This window comes from Dendropsophus ebraccatus, chromosome 5 (genome assembly GCF_027789765.1).
Source record: "Dendropsophus ebraccatus isolate aDenEbr1 chromosome 5, aDenEbr1.pat, whole genome shotgun sequence".
Lineage (NCBI taxonomy): Eukaryota > Metazoa > Chordata > Amphibia > Anura > Hylidae > Dendropsophus > Dendropsophus ebraccatus.
In genome coordinates this window covers 146,443,393-146,459,993 of record NC_091458.1, presented here as the reverse complement: position 1 = coordinate 146,459,993, position 16,601 = coordinate 146,443,393, and the positions used below count along the sequence as shown (strand labels likewise).

Sequence of the window (16,601 nt, the reverse complement as noted above, 5' to 3'; positions counted from 1 at the left end):
GTGTGGGGGCAAATTCAGTACATTATACAATGTGCAGAAAGGTAAGGGGGGGCCCACTCTTGAGGGCTGTGCACTGGGCCCACCAATGTATTAAAACGGCCCTGACTGTACCATGTACTGGAGCCCCCCCGCCCCCGGGCAGTATCTGTAATGAGATGCTGTGAGCGGGGGAGACTGTATTCATAAGCGCCGCGCTGTACTAAATCAGCCGCGCGGTGCTGATACTACAGCGCGGCGCTTATGAATACAGTCTCCCCCGCTCACAGCATCTCATTACAGATACTGCCCGGGGGCGGGGGGGCTCCAGTACATGCATTCCACGTCCGTGATCCGTCAGGATCACGGAACGTGGGAATGCAGCCTTAGTCCCCCGGCTGATGTGCGGCTGCCCGGGGTGTCCCGTCCTGTCCCCGGCAGCGCGCGCATCAGAGAGATCCCCGTGCGCCGGAAGTCACAGGCACAGGCGCACGGGGAGCTCTGTGATGCGCGCGCTGCCGGGGACAGGACGGGACACCCCGGGCAGCCGCACATCAGCCGGGACCAGACCAGAGAGGCTCGACGGGGGAACGGAGGGCAGGTGAGTTGTGTGCTGTTTTTTGTTTTATCTGCTGTGCAGGGGGGGGGGGGAGAGGGGGACCATCTATAAGGTAGGGGGGGGGGAAGGGGGCCATCTATAAGGGAGGGGGGAAAGAGGGGGACGATCTATAAGGGAGGGGGGAAAGAGGGGGACGATCTATAAGGGGGGGGGGACCATCTATAAGGGAGGGGGAGAGGAAAGAGGGGGACCATCTATAGGGGGGGGCCATCTATAAGGGAGGGGGGAAAGAGGGGGACCATCAATAAGGGGGGGGGCCATCTATAAGGGAGGGGGGAAAGAGGGGGACCATCTATAAGGGGGGGACCATCTATAAGGGAGGGGCGGGAGGGGGACCGTCTATAAGGGGGGGGAAGAGGGGGACCATGTATAAGGGGGAGAGGGGGACCATCTATAAGGGAGGGGGAAAGAGGGGGACCATCTATAAGGGGGCATCTATAAGGGATGGGGGAGAGGGGGACCATGTATAAGGGGGGGAGGGGGACCATCTATAAGGGAAAGGGGACCATCTATAAGGGAGGGGGAGAGAGGGAAGAGGGGGACCATCTATAAGGGGGGGAAAAGAGGGGGACCATCTATAAGGGGGGGGAGAGGGGGACCATCTATAAGGGGGGGAGAGAGGGAAGAGGGGGACCAACTATAAGGGGGGGGGGAAGAGGGGGACCATCTATAAGGGGGGAAGAGGGGGACCATCTATAAGGGAGGGGAAAGAGGGGGACCATCTATAAGGGAGGGGGGAGAGGGGGACCATCTATAAGGGAGGGGGGAGAGGGGGACCATCTATAAGGGGGGGAGAGGGGGACCATCTATAAGGGAGAGGGGACCATCTATAAGGGGGGGAAGAGGGGGACCATCTATAAGGGGGGAAGAGGGGGACCATCTCCTAAAAGATCAGCACCCTCCTCTCCTGACATCCTCTGTGCTGCTGGGACTTCTCCTATAGGATTAGCACCCTCCTCTCCTGACATCCTCTGTGCTGCTGGGACCTCTCCTATAGGATTAGCACCCTCATCTCCTGACATCCTCTGTGCTGCTGGGACCTCTCCTATAGGATTAGCCCCCTCCTCTCCTGACATCCTCTGTGCTGCTGGGACCTCTCCTATAAAGTCAGCCTCCTCCTCTCCTGACATCCTCTGTGCAGCAAGGGACCAAACATTATGTTTATTGGGGACAGCAGTGGGGGGGGGGGCAATAGTGGATTATAATGTGGGCGGATTGACGGGGGGGGGGGGGGGGCGTCATTCTATAGTTCGCCTCGGGCAGCAGAGAGGCTAGAATCACCCCTGGATGGAGGTGGTGACAGACTGGGCACCATTCCTGGCTAGTAACAGACTGGGGCACCATTCCTGTTTTGTGATGGAGGTGGTGACAGACTGGGGCACCATTCCAGGTAACAATCTGGGGTTCCTCCTCACACTAGTAACCAGCTGGGCTTCCCATATTTGCTATCAGCATAGAAGTGCCGTACATTCCGCGCCTTCCCCCCTGCGGCTGTGAGGGCTCCGGGCGGGTCACGTGTGTACACAGCTACAGACAGGCGTGCGGCTATGAGGAGCATCACACGAGCATTGTCCCCGTCACATAACCGTCTGCCGTTCTCTCGCCCCTCCGGAGCGCCAGCGATTGGACGCATCGTACCACGTTACGGCCAATGCAGCTCCTCGGAACATCGGAGCATCCCAGCCATGTTTCTCCCGCGCTTTGGTTGGCTGGAGGCGCGCATCCCCCCTGCCGCTCCCTCATCCCTAGCTTTGCCTAATTGGAAGGCCCCTGGTATTCGCTCCTGACAGCCCCGTGTGCGGCGCCTGTGATTGGCTGAGCGCTCCGGGAGAAGGAGGCGTGGTCAGCCGGGGAAGACGCGCCATTTTAGCAGCATAGTGCTGGGGCTGCTTGTTGCAGCCTTTGTGGACTCGGGTGAGTGAGATGCTCGGGCTCCCTGTCGTTGCATGTGGTGTGTGGAATGTCCCGGCCGCTCTGTACGGCTGAGGAGATCAGGCGGCGGCCATGTTCTCGCTGCGTGTGGTGTTGTAGGCGGGTGTGTGAGATAATAGGCTTGTGTGAGGAGCGCCTGCCTCCTGCCGCCAGCTGATATGAGGTGATGCAGGACGGTGTCATCCCGAGTACCACACACGGCCGTGCCAGGCATCAGCGCCGGTACCGCACGGTCTGTATGGCGCCTTATGGATGCGCTCTCCTCCTCAGTCCTCCATGGCTTCACGACATCTCTTTATTTTCTTCAATGGTTGTAGTATTCCAATAAATGGCTCCACTTTACTGCTTAGAATCAGATACTACGGTACCAGCATCATTGTACATACGTTATATACTTTACACAGAGCGCCTTGTACTTGTGCTCCAGAGCTGCATTCACAATTCTGCCTGTTGCTATTAGAAACTGTCAGGAAGCTTTACATGCAATCTTATAGGAACCGATGACTTGCTATTGCGCAGTGTTTTCTTTTGGGGAGGTGCGTGATAAGTTGCCATAGGACCAGGTGTAAGGGCCCGTTCACACTCAGCAAAACAGGCAGAAATTTGGAGCGGAATCCGCTTGGAATCCCACCTGTCTGTCTCAATGTGATGTCTCGCTCTCATGTCAGTTATTAGAGCGGAGGCGCACAAGACATCACATTGAGACAGAGAGGCAGGTGGGGTTCCAAGCGGATTTCAGGCATGGCCTCCGCTCCAAATTTCTGCCTGTTTTGCTCAGTTTGAACGGGCCCTATGGCTGAGGAATTGAAGAGGAAAGTTTTCTGCCTAAAATTCCTCGCCTATTCATCTGTGGCAGAATTGACTTTTATAGGAATTCTCTAGTGGAATCCACTCAGATCACCCGCCGTCGATTCCGCCATCAACCCGCATCTCTGCCCGGATTCCATAGTGTCAATTCTTTGGCCAGAAAATTGTGCCGTGTGAACGCCAGCAGAAATCCCATTAAACAAAATAGCACATTGCTCTATTTATATTTAAGGGTAAGTGAACACTGAGGAATTCTCGCAGATTCCGACGCAAAATACGCACGGAATTCCGCCCGTTTAAATGCGACATTGCTCCTTTCTATAGAGCAAAACTGGGAATTCCGTCTGTGCACTGTGGAAATTTCCGTCCGGGTTCCACCTGAAGAATGAACGGGTTAATTTTCTGGGCGGATTCTGCTTGAGAAATCCTATAGAAGTCAATGGGGCTTCAATTCTGCGTGAAATTCTGCTCAAATTCCGCTTGAATAGGCAAGGAAATTCAAGCAGAAAACTTTCCTCGAGAGTTCCTCAGTGTGCACATACCCTCAGGGTGGAATTTCAAGCGGAATCCGTTTTCTCCTATTCCTCAGTGTGCACATACCCAAAGACAGAGTCTGGGGATGAACTTTTTTTTTTTTTTTTTTAAAGGGGTAATCCACCGGGGGGGGGGGGGCACTTTTTTGCTGGGACCGGGGAGGAGGTGGCCGAGGCAAAAGACGTCCACTCACCTCCCCGGTACCAGCGGCAGGTCCCGCATCGCGGCGCTCCGGCTGTCTGACGCGGGCCTGAGATGTGACGTCTCAGGTCCGCTCAGCCACTCAGTGAAGGAGGCGGGATCCGTTTTAAGTCCGCTCAGATCTGACGTCACGTCTCGGGCCTGCGTCAGACACCCGGAAGCGGCCGGACCGCCGCGATGCGGAACTCGCCGCTGGAACCGGACGTCTTTTCCCTCGGCCACCTCCTCCCCGGTCCCAGCAAAAAAGTGCCCCCTGCTGGAGTACCCCTTTAATAAAAGCCCCGATATGCTGCCAAAAAAAAATAATGTACACTCTGCTGCCTTGATCCCCTGCTGCTAACACTCAGACCTCCTTGCGTCTTTCTGTCAGTCCTGCTCAGCAGTGACCGGCTGCAGCCCGTCACTGGCAGAGAGGGCACATCATCAAAAGCAGAGAAGACTGGGTACCATCTGAATGCTATCGGCAGGGGATTGTGGCAGGTAAATATGAATAATTTTTATTTTTATTTTGGCAGCACCTGTGGGGAAATTCTTTCAGTAAGTTGACATGTCCTTAAAGGGAATGTGTCATCTGAGAATGACTTATTGCTTGAATAATGCTACATATGTTACATATGTTTATGTTACATATATTTTTTGGTGATATTCCCCTGACACCGTGCCGGGGTGACAGGCTCCCGACCCCGTTAGAGCCCCATATACTTACCTAATCCCGCCGGGTCCCGCTTCTGGAGGTGGTCGGGTGACGGAGATCTCAGCCGCTGCAGCCCGGCGCGCGCGCTGAGAGATGAGTCCAACACCCATAGAGAATGACAGGAGAGTCCAGCGCTCCGTCATTCTCTATGAGCATTGGACTCATCTCTCAGCGCGCGCGCCGGGCTGCAGCGGCTGAGATCTCCGTCACCCGACCACCTCCAGAAGCGGGACCCGGCGGGATTAGGTAAGTATATGGGGCTCTAACGGGGGGTCGGGAGCCTGTCACCCCGGCACGGGGGGTGACAGGTTCCCTTTAAAGCCAAAGCCAGGAACAGACTCTAAACAGAGAACATGTCATAAAGGAAAGACTGAGATTTCTCCTCTTTTCACATCCATCCCTGGCTTTAATAGCTTCAAAAATCTGTCATGTAATCTGTCTGTGTAAACACACAATTACTGTTGTGTTTGTGGTGATAAGTGGAGGCTGCCATAAGCTGTTCTGTACAACATTGCAGCGAAATGTGACACCAGTAGATAGAGGACACAATTACAGCTCCCTAAGGAATGACCTCTTCACAGGTCACAGAGGGCGGACAGTAATATTTCATGCTCATCCCAATGGGACAGACTCTGTCTATTGTCGTCTATGTCTACGAGGCTTGCTGTAAAGCATGTCACTAAATGCTGTTAAGAACAGCACAGGCAAGATGGCAGCCCCCATAAAATTATACAAAAAGTAAAATCAGTCAGAAAATAGAAACAGAATCGAAAAACATTTTTTTTGTATCTGACTCTAATCAGTAAAAGAACATTTAGGCGACACGTTCCCTTTTACCTTACACAGTGGTACCTCGGTTCTCAAACTGCTTGGAACTCAAACTGTATTTTCAAGGAAAGTTTGCTTTGGTTCTCAAAAACTTTTCGGTCGCCCAGTCTTAAAGTACTCGGTATCTGAATGTTTTTGCGAGCGTGGGTGGTGGGTTGTACCTGGTGAGTTTAGTACTGGTGAGGCTTCACATACAGTGCTGTATAAGACTGCTGGAGTGCTTATACAGTACAGTAGTAGTACAGTCAGTGCACCACCATCTCCCATCCTGTACTGTATGAGTGCTGGAGTGCTTATACAATACAGTAGTACAGTCAGTGCACCACCATCTCCCATCCTGTACTGTATAAGACTGCTGGAGTGCATATACAGTACAGTAGTAGTACAGTCAGTGCACCACCATCTCCGATCCTGTACAGTACTGTATAAGACTGCTGGAGTGCTTATACAATACAGTAGTAGTACAGTCAGTACACCACCATCTCCCATCCTGTACTGTATAAGACTGCTGGAGTGCATATGTAGTACAGTAGTAGTACAGTCAGTGCACCACCATCTCCCATCCTGTACAGTACTTTATAAGACTGCTGGAGTGCATATACAGTACAGTAGTAGTACAGTCAGTGCACCACCATCTCCCATCCTGTACAGTACTGTATAAGACTGCTGGAGTGCATATACAGTACAGTAATAGTACAGTCAGTGCACCATCTCCCATCCTGTACAGTACTTTATAAGAGTGCTGGAGTGCATATACAGTACAGTAGTAGTACAGTCAGTGCACCACCATCTCCCAAATCTATACAATAAAGGATGAGTGAGGAGTTGGTGACTACTGTACTATAATTGCTGGTTTTGTTGAATGTTTCTTGTGTATAATGTGCCTTATAGTGCTGTTCTGTACTGTAGTAATTTAACTAGGTACTTTTCAATGTAATAAATGAGTATTGTAGGTAATTATTGGTGCAGAAACTAATTAAACACGTTTACATTATTTCCTATGGGTAGTCACTACTCGGTTCTCAAACTGCCTTCCGGAACCAATTAGGTTTGAGAACCAAGGTACCGCTGTAGAAACAAAGACGTCCAACAGGATCCAAGATTTCATTGATATCAAGATTTATTGCAGATGAGCCCTTGCACAGTAAGTGTCTGAATTTACGAGCGGAGTCCGCTTAAAATTCCGCCTTTCCTATTTCTTCAATGGGTTTTCTCTTGTGCCTCTCCTCTCCGCTCAAAGAAAGAACATATTCATTCTGTGAACAGAGAGGAAAGGCACAAGAGAAATCCCATATAGGACAGGCGGAATCCGCCCCGCACACTCCCGTCTCAAATTCAGCCTTTTTTACTCCATATGCAAGGGCCCTGTTCGAGTATAAACAGGAATATTTCAACCAGCGATGGTCTTTATCTAGCATCCAGGTACTTCAGAGTATGCTTCATATGCTCCATCTCTGATCCCAATGTAGCTGTTTATACTTGGATTTGCGATAAAATCTCTGGATTTTTGCTGGAATCTTAGATGCTGCTGGACTTTTATATGTTTACATGCTGACACTTGGATTTTTCAGCTCTACATCATGCATCCATTCTACTACCTGGCTAGTAAACTCAATCTTATGGTGCTGTTGGATCTTGCCTGCTTAGTTGGTACTGTATGTCCTTAAAGTGGAACTCCAGTTAAGAAAGATTTAATTCTCTTCAATCCCTACCATTAATATAAGCTTTTGTGTGATAGGTTTCTATTACATGAATTGGTCCGTTTGCAGCACATACTGGCTTACACCCTGCAGCTGCTTAAAATCCTCACTTTCTGCTCCACTCTGTCTCCACTTTTCTGTCCTCCCCCCCCTCCCTCCTGAGACAGAGGTCACATGATCTGTCTCTTCTGTTGCCAGGCAAGCTGTAACGCTTCATCTGTAACCCCACCCACTGCTGTCGTCACATCTATCAGTGATCACCCAGCCAAGGGGCGGGGAAACAGCCTCTCCTTAGCAGGGCTGTGGAGTCGATAAGCCGCGGCTCCGACTCTGACTCCTACATGATCCTTGGGTGACTTCTGAGGGAATGAGGAAAGATATAAAGCAGCTTCTCCTGTGTGTGCAGTGGATGCAGCCAGTCTCCAGCCTCCATGTCCTGAACTACTCACAACTAGACTAGATGGAGCAGGTGGTCTTTTAGTTTCTAACTAAATATTCACCATACACACAGAAACACTGCTAACAATGCCAGATTACTGTAATATAGAGGTCAGCCATAGTGATAAAGAGTGGTCACACATAGTGATAAAGAGTGGTCACACATAGTGATAAAGAGTGGTCACACATAGTGATAAAGAGTGGTCACACATAGTGATAAAGAGTGGTCACACATAGTGATAAAGAGTGGTCACACATAGTGATAAAGAGTGGTCACACATAGTGATAAAGAGTGGTCACACATAGTGATATAGAGGGGTCACACATAGTGATAAAGAGTGGTCACACATAGTGATAAAGAGGGGTCACACATAGTGATAGAGAGGGGGTCACACATAGTGATATAGAGGGGTCACACATAGTGATATAGAGGGGTCACACATAGTGATATAGAGGGGTCACACATAGTGATATAGAGGGGTCACTGTGGGTGTGGGGGCACGCCATAGTACACACACACACACACACACACACACAAAGCCTGCTGCAGCCATAGCGCGCGCACACACACACACACACACACACACACACACACAGCTTGCTGCAGCCATAGCGCACATACACACACAGCTTGCAGCCATAGCGCACATACACACACAGCTTGCTGCAGCCATAGCGCGCACACACACACAGCCTGCTGCAGCCATAGAACACTGAAGAAAAACACTGCTACACTACTTATGTCTTCTCCTTCTCCTCTATATACCACAGGATACCTTCATATTACACTGCTGCTCATATACAGTCATCCAGCATGCAGGAAGAGAACTGGACAGATCTCCCCCCACACAATGGACTCTTCCAGCTCAGGAATAAACTGACAAATAATGACCGACAACTTTTCCCCGACCACCCTTATCTAATAGGGCCAGTGTCCTATTAGAATGTTGCTCATAATATATATTGATGAGCAAAACTTATAAAATTCATATCAAAACTCAATTCTAAATTGTTATAAGATTTTTTTTAAAGCTGGAGTCGGAGTCGGTACATTTTTTCTGACTCCACAACCCTGCTCCTTAGTAGTATAAGGGAAAGGAGACCCTTTTGTTTCATCTCTCTCTCCTTCCCTATCTAATCTGTGTAGATGGATAGATAGATACTGTGTTTACTGTGCAAAGTAGAGGCAGATAGAACTAGTGGTGGGCATATACTACAAGATAGGGGCGGGTTCCAGCAGTTGGTTCTGAGGTGCAGTGTATGCTGGGATATGTAGTTTCCCAGCCGGGTGCAATGTTGTAAAACCGGGATCATTTGTAAAAGTTTAAATCTGGGGATAGGAGTAGTGTAGGCAAGCGAGGGTCAAACAATCGATGGGGGATCGGTGAGCGCACCTAAATGCTTTTTTATAATTTTATTTATTTTTTGATCAGATCGCTGCAGGGTGGATTTGTTTTAAATCAAACTGATTTAAATCACGATTTAAATCACGATTTAAATCACTAGTCCGGAAGGCTTGATTTAAATCAGTGATTTAAATCAAAGTTTCTACCTAAACTAGTTCTTGCTACTTTAACATGCAAGTAGATGAAGATTTTTAGAATCACTTTTTATATTACTTTTTTCTCCCCAGTTTAATGGGTTAATCATTCATATTTGGACACCACTGTTCTGTTGTACTTAGGAAGGAGAAAAATAATCCTGAACTTAATAACAATTTAAATGGATTTATTCAACTGAAACAATAACAACATTACAGCATACGTTATTTGCTTAAACAAACATCCATGTTAACTAATTTGGCTTAACAAAAAAAAAAAAAAAAATAGTCCAAACAATCAGAAACATATTGTCTAACTTCTTGGACTTGGTACTGAAGGGGATGATTCTGTATTCATAGGTTTGTAGAACAATAGGATTAAGGTCTTTTTCTCAACTCTGTTCATGTTGTAACATTTGAGAACATATACAGCCTTTATTCTACTGAGTTAAACAACTCAGCTTTATCTCATGATGGAAGAACCTTTGGATGGTAAAATATTTTCCTCAAAAAGCAGTTTATTGAAAAAAATCCGATTTAAATCAAAAAAATCCGATTTTTTTGATTTTTTTTACAAAATCATTGATTTTTATCCACCCTGGATCGCTGGAGTTTCCTTTTAAACATGTCAAAAATTAATGATCGCGTCAGGTCTCACTTTTGAGACCCCCTGGGATTCCGAAATAGAGCTGGGAGGGGGACATCTGACTCCTTTGTTCCATAGACTCAAGCAAATTTGTCAACTTGAATGATAGGTGGGGAGTTAAGTGCATTGCCTTGCACATCTCTGGCTGTATCTCGGGATCACAGATGGTCTCAAGAGTCAGAAACTTTAGATGTGTCTTAAGTTAGTGCAAATTACAATAATACTGTACTTCAAAAAAAAGAAACAGGTTTGTCCCTGGACAACCCTTTTAAAGCGACTCTGTACCCACAATCTGACACCTCCAAACAGCTTGTACCTTCGGATAGCTGGTTTTAATCCGAAATCTGCCCTGGGTTCCATTTGGCAGGTGATGCAGTTATTGTCCTAAAACACAACTTTTAAACTTGCAGTCCTGTGGCGTGTATGCCCTAGGATTGCAACACCCCTCCAATCCTCCTCATCACTAGGAACTCCCCGGGGCAGGATTTTTCTTATTCCTCACCTGTCTGAAAACTGCACAGGTGCCTTAACCATCCAGCCCATGTGCAATGTTCACACAGGTGATGAATAGGAAACATTGTTCTAAGGGCATTCCTTATCCTAGGGCATGTCTACTCTAGGCCACGCCAATTTTACACAGGGCTGCAAGTGTAAAAGTTCTTTTTTAAAGGCAATAATTGCATCACCTGCCGAACAGACCCCAGGGCAGATCTTGGATTAAAAGCAGCTATGCGAAGGTACAAGCGGTTTGGGTGGGTCAAATTGTGGGTACAGAGTCGCTTTAAGGTTATGTGTCTGCAACATTTTCTGGACTGTATTTTACATATTTTTATTTCACACTCTTTTCAAGTAGTTTTTACTTTTGGGGCGTTTTATGAGCTGCAATATATAGCTCTGTTTTGGGGCATAGTTAAAAACTTTTTTGACAAAATCTAAAACACCAAAATAGCTTTTTTTTGGGATGCCATTTACAGCCCAAACAACACCTTGAATTTTGTACTAAAATATGGCTGTATTTTGGCATGTAAATACATAGCAAAAGGCTGTAAAACTTAAAGAGGACCTGTCACCCCCCGAGCCGGGGTGACAGGCTCCCGACCCCCAGTTAGATCCCCTTATACTGACCTCATATCGCCGAGTCCCGCTCCAGGAGCCGGTCCCGGGACAGAGATATCCTGGTCAGAAGCCGTCGCGCGCTGTGGAGATAGGTCCAGCGTCCATAGAGAATGAATGGAGCCGTGCGCTCCACAGCGCTTCTGACCAGGATAACTCGGTCCCAGGACCGGCTCCAGGAGTGGGACTTGGCGAGATGAGGCCAGTATAAGGGGATCTAGCTGGGGGTTGGGAGCCTGTCACCCCGGCAAGGGGGGGGGACAGGTCTCCTTTAATATGTTTACAAATAGTAGACATAGCCAATGTTGGGAATTTTTTATTTTTGTTGTAAAACATTTGTAAACTTAATGTGGACATTGTCTGAGGGTAAATGAGCACAGATTTTTCTGAATTTTTTGTGTTGATTTGCATGTGAAAATTCAATAAGCCATCTTAAAGGGGTTATCCAGCGCTACAAAAACATGGCCACTTTTCCCCCTACTGTTGTCTCCAGTTCAGGTGCAGTTTGCAATTAAAGGGGTTGTCCGGCGATAAAAAATTATTCACAGAATAACACACATTACAAAGTTATACAACTTTGTAATGTATGTTATGTCTGTGAATGGCCCCCTTCCCCGTGTCCCACCACCCCCACCCGTGTACCCGGAAGTGTGGTGCGCTATACATTACCTGTCGCGTGCCGACCACGGTCTCCGATCGTCAGCAGTGACGTCTTCTTCGGGAGCTTGGCGGATCTTCCCGAGTGCCGGCCGCCCTCTGCAGCGTCATCCAAAGCTCAGCCACGATTGGCTGAGCATAACTGTGCTCAGCCAATCGCGGCTGAGCAGCTGATGACGTGGCCGCGTCATCAGCCGCGATTGGCTGAGCACAGTTATGCTCAGCCAATCGCGGCTGAGCTTCGGATGACGCTACAGAGGGTGGCCGGCACTTGGGAAGATCCGCCAAGCTCCCAAAGAAGACGTCACTGCTGACGATCGGAGACCGTGGACGACACGACATGCGGTGAGTATAATGCACCACACTTCCGGGTCTAGCGTGGGTGGGGGGAAACACGGGGAAGGGGGCCATTCACAGACATAACATACATTACAAAGTTGTATAACTTTGTAATGTGTGTTATTCTGTGAATAATTTTTTATCGCCGGACAACCCCTTTAAGCTCCATTTACTTCAATGGAAAGGAGTTTCAAAACCCCACCCAAACTGGAGACAACAGTAGGGGGAAAGTGGCCATGTTTTTGCAGCGCTGGATAACCCCTTTAAATTGCTATTGCATAATAAAATGGATGATGGCTGATAAAACATTGATGTGATAAGAAAGTGTGAAAGTAGCCTAATGCTCTTTTTAATTTACGTCAATAGCTGCAATTTCCCAAACAAAGAATTAAATTTGTTTAGTCTTGAAGAGACATTAATTTATAAATTTTTATATATATATATATATATATATATATATATATATATATATATATATATATAGCCTCAACAAGAAATATGGGGAAAAGATGTTCCAGGTAAAAACCCCTCAAAAGGCAAGGGGGCACTGCCACCGCCTGGAGAGAGAAAAGGTTCAATCTCCGGAGGTGACAAGCCTCCTTTACCGTAAGAACAGTGACTGTGTGGAACAGTCACCCCAGGATCTGGTCACAGCAAAAACAGTGGAGGTTTCCCAACAGGAGAGACAAGTTCTTAGAACAAGAATCCATCCTCTCCTTGGTTAAACTTGATGGACGTGCCAGGCACGATTGCTCGCTTCTCACCTGTTTGTTGCTTGTATGACACAGCACTATCTGCCTGATTGTAGTCTTCCCTGGCAGGAACCTTATAGGATGTGAGTGCTACGCTACGTGTGATTATGAAAGAAGTTCCTACACATTGGACTATTAAGTAAAAAGTACAGATATTCAACCACATAGTAAACCCCCTATTTCTTGGCATTTGTGGGGTAAAGCAAGAACACGACTGAAATCTTCTGTAGAGATGAGCAAGCCGTACGAGCCAGAACTATCAACTTTTGAATCCTGCTGTCTGCCTGCTCCTTGGGGAAGGTGGAGACAGCCCCAGTCCTATGACCTAGACTGTATCATGTTTTCCAGACGGGACTCGGGCTGTCTCCACCTTCCCAACAGACCGGGAAGACAGCGGGATTAAAATGCTGATGGTTTGGGTTCATACAAATGCGGATCTCAGCTGGCTCGCTCATCTCTAATCCTCTGACATCCAAGGAAGGACGTATGACATCCTCTGACATTCATAGAGAACCTTTAAACCCGACACCCAGGGCAGAGCTCCCCATACTTCCCCCCTCCTGCCAGTCCCGCTCCTGATGCCGGTCCTGCCGAGGAGAAATTGCTGCAGGCTTAGTATGCATATTAGAAGAGATGAGTCCGATGTCCATAGGAAATCACTGCTCCATATTGGGCGGCAGACGAGAAGGCGGCGATTTCTCTGCAGCAGGACTGGCAGGTGGGGTGGGGGGGGGGCAGGTGGGGTGGGGGGGGTCAGGTGGGTTCCACCCTGGGTGCGGGGGTGAGAGGTTTGTAAAATCCTCTGGAAGGGGATGGTTCTTGGTTCATAAGTGGACATAAACCTTAGTGCTCTTCCCATGAAGAACAGAGTGGTAGAATGACCCAGTTGACAGTCTAGGGGCATATCAGGCATCATAAACTAACAGCACAAATACCTAGTGAGCAGTGTAGCATATGGGGGGGAAAAAAGGCAGATTATTAATTGCGGCAATGGTTGTCCGTGGGTGGCTGGATTACTCAGAGAATATCACAAGCTCACCTTAAATGGGCACTGTCATTACAAAAACCTTTTGGCTTGTCATCACACGTCAAGTTATTGATCAGTGTCTCATTGCTAAGACCTACTGTGATCAGGAGATATATCCAATCCACTCCGCGGCTGGCTGCTCATTCTATCATTATTTTTCAGGGCAAGTTATTGAGAATGAGTGGCTAGCCGGGGAGTGTATTGTGCTGCTGCGATCCCGCCAAGGCTATAATTTCTGATCAGTGTGGATCTCAGCAGTGAGGCTTTTGATCATGTCTTTCATCAGCTATACTGTTGTATATGTGTCATTTTCTGGTTGTATAATGTTTGACTTAAAGAGGATGTACCACCAGGTACATCGTCTTCAATCTGAACTGACGGATCGAACGGCGCCGTCACGGGGAAGAATGAATGGAGCCCCGTCATACAGGGGAGGGAATTCCCTCCCACTGGGGGTGGCCCGACCTACCTCCAGTGCTTGAGCACCGGTCGGTTCCCTGAGGAAGTCCGGTAGTGCGGACGGAACGCGTGGGGCTCTTCCTATTGACACCCCGTTGTGTCACTGTTCATTTCTTGGTTAGGTGGTAACTATCTATTGTTTGGGTATCACTGTATTATCTGCCTATTCATCTTATTGTTGCTTGTATTAGTTTTGATATTCTATTTTTTATGGCAATATATATATTTTTTCACTTTTGAAGGGTTATTTACCTTCTTTATTTTGAACAGGACACATTATAATCCTTGTACGGGGTGTCAAGGTGGATGACACCTTACGTGGTGTCTCCATGTTTGGTGTGCTTTTTAAGTGTTTTTAATCTTTTTGGATCTATAAGTATTATTTATATCTCTTTTTTGTACCTGTGGAATAAAGTACTGTTATTTTTGAGTTTACTTTATGACTTGTGGTGTGCTTACTTACTATATGGCATATACCTTTCTTTGCTTCTTCTGGTATATAGGTTTTCTATATGCCTATTGTTAGCACCCAACCTTATTAATTGTTTTGGCTGTGCATGCCCCCCATTTGTTGTTTTCATAATGTTTGACTTAAAGAGGATGTACCACCAGGTACATCGTCTTCAATCTGAACTGACGGATCGAACGGCGCCGTCACGGGGAAGAATGAATGGAGCCCCGTCATACAGGGGAGGGAATTCCCTCCCACTGGGGGTGGCCCGACCTACCTCCAGTGCTTGAGCACCGGTCGGTTCCGGTGCATAGAACGGCGTTGTGCTCGGGAACCGGGCCGTGGTCCGAAAAACAGACCGTGGCAACGGCTTCCCCGTGACGGCGCCATTCGATCCGTTGGTTCAGATTAAGAGGATGTACCTGGTGGTACATCCTCTTTAAGCAGATCCTTGAAAAGTGGCAGAGATTAATAAAGAATCAAAAAACCTTAAATCATGTAGATGTCGACTTGAGGTGTATGGAGTATAGTTAGAGATGAGTTTAACTCAAGCGAACTTCAGCCACCGCTAATCAAATGCAGCACGCTCGGATTCGGACAGACTAAAGCATGCTCGAATCCCACTTATCTTTAAGTGTAATCACTGGTGAGTAAGATACTCTGGTAGCTAGAGCTTCAGCGCCCTCCTAACAGCTGCTCCATACTGCCTGGTGTTATGTTTTCTGACAGTTCATCTCAGTTCAGCTTGGGGGGAATGTTGGGATAACAATGGCGGGAATGATTAGGTCACTAAAAAAAAACATAAATGGTGAGTTTACATGTTTTTTTTCCACCATTTAAAGCTGCAGCTATTTATTTTTGCCTATATACCATGTTTCTCTGAAAATGTTTGGAGTAGGTATGAAATATAAATCCTACTTTGCATATAAGCCAAAGTTACAGTCATCTGACCAGATCACTGACACTGGGTGGTTAAGATTCAATATGAGGGAAGAACTATGGCGGGGTAGGGAAGTATACAGTATGGGGGAAGATCTACAGAGGGGGAGGGAGGTATACCGTATGAAGCTGAGCAGGGCCGTGAAGTCTGAGTCTGAGCTAGAGTCGGAAAAATGTACAGACTCCGACTCCAGCTTTAGGGAAAAAAAAAATCTTTGAAAATAAAATTTTAATAAATGTTCCTCATTAATATAGTTTAGGTTCTGTCATAGCCATAGGCTGTATCCCAGTTTTCCAGGCGGTCCACCAGCTATATCCACCCTCTCTACAGAGCGGGCAGACAGCGGGAATCATTGCCGAGAGTTCAGGTTCGTACGAACCCGAACTTCGGCAGGTTCGGACCATCCCTAGTCTTAAGTAAGAGAAAGGTTGGTGACTCGGAGCTTCTCTTGGGACCTGGAGGAGCGTTGGGAAGTACAGTGGTGCCTTGGATTGCGAGCATAATCCGTTCCGGGACTATCCTTATCCACTCTTAAAGCAAAGCAAATTTTCCTATAAATCACTGAAATGCAGACAATTGGTTCCACACCCAAAAAATAATGATTTTTATTCTGAATAACATGTAACACAAATGAAACAAACATTTAGAAACAGCTGAATGTGTAATATAAGTTACTGTACAGTATAGCAATCAGCCTGTAGAGTATAATGTACAGTAAGTGCATAAACCTGAAGAAACAGCAGCAGTGTGTATAGCTGAGTGTAAGTGCAGACACATTATAGCAGCAGTGTGTATAGCTGAGTGTAAGTGCAGACACATAGCAGGAATGGAGATGATGGGAAACACAAAGGTTGATAGAGACTGCAGGGAGCATGAAGGATTGAGCAGGACACATGTGGGCACATACATGCAGCACTCTCTGTCCGGGGAGAGAGGGGTTACAGCTAT

General features: G+C 47.4%; 1 protein-coding gene across 1 annotated transcript in view; it reads left to right on the top strand.

Moving 5' to 3' along the window:
* The first annotated feature begins 2,403 nt into the window (after positions 1 to 2,403).
* HNRNPR (heterogeneous nuclear ribonucleoprotein R) overlaps positions 2,404 to 16,601 on the top strand; it is a 29,787-nt gene continuing 15,589 nt past the window's right edge. The window contains exon 1 of the mRNA XM_069971564.1: positions 2,404 to 2,509. The gene's annotated coding sequence lies outside the window, so the exon portion shown is untranslated. The remainder of the gene's footprint in view (positions 2,510 to 16,601) is intronic.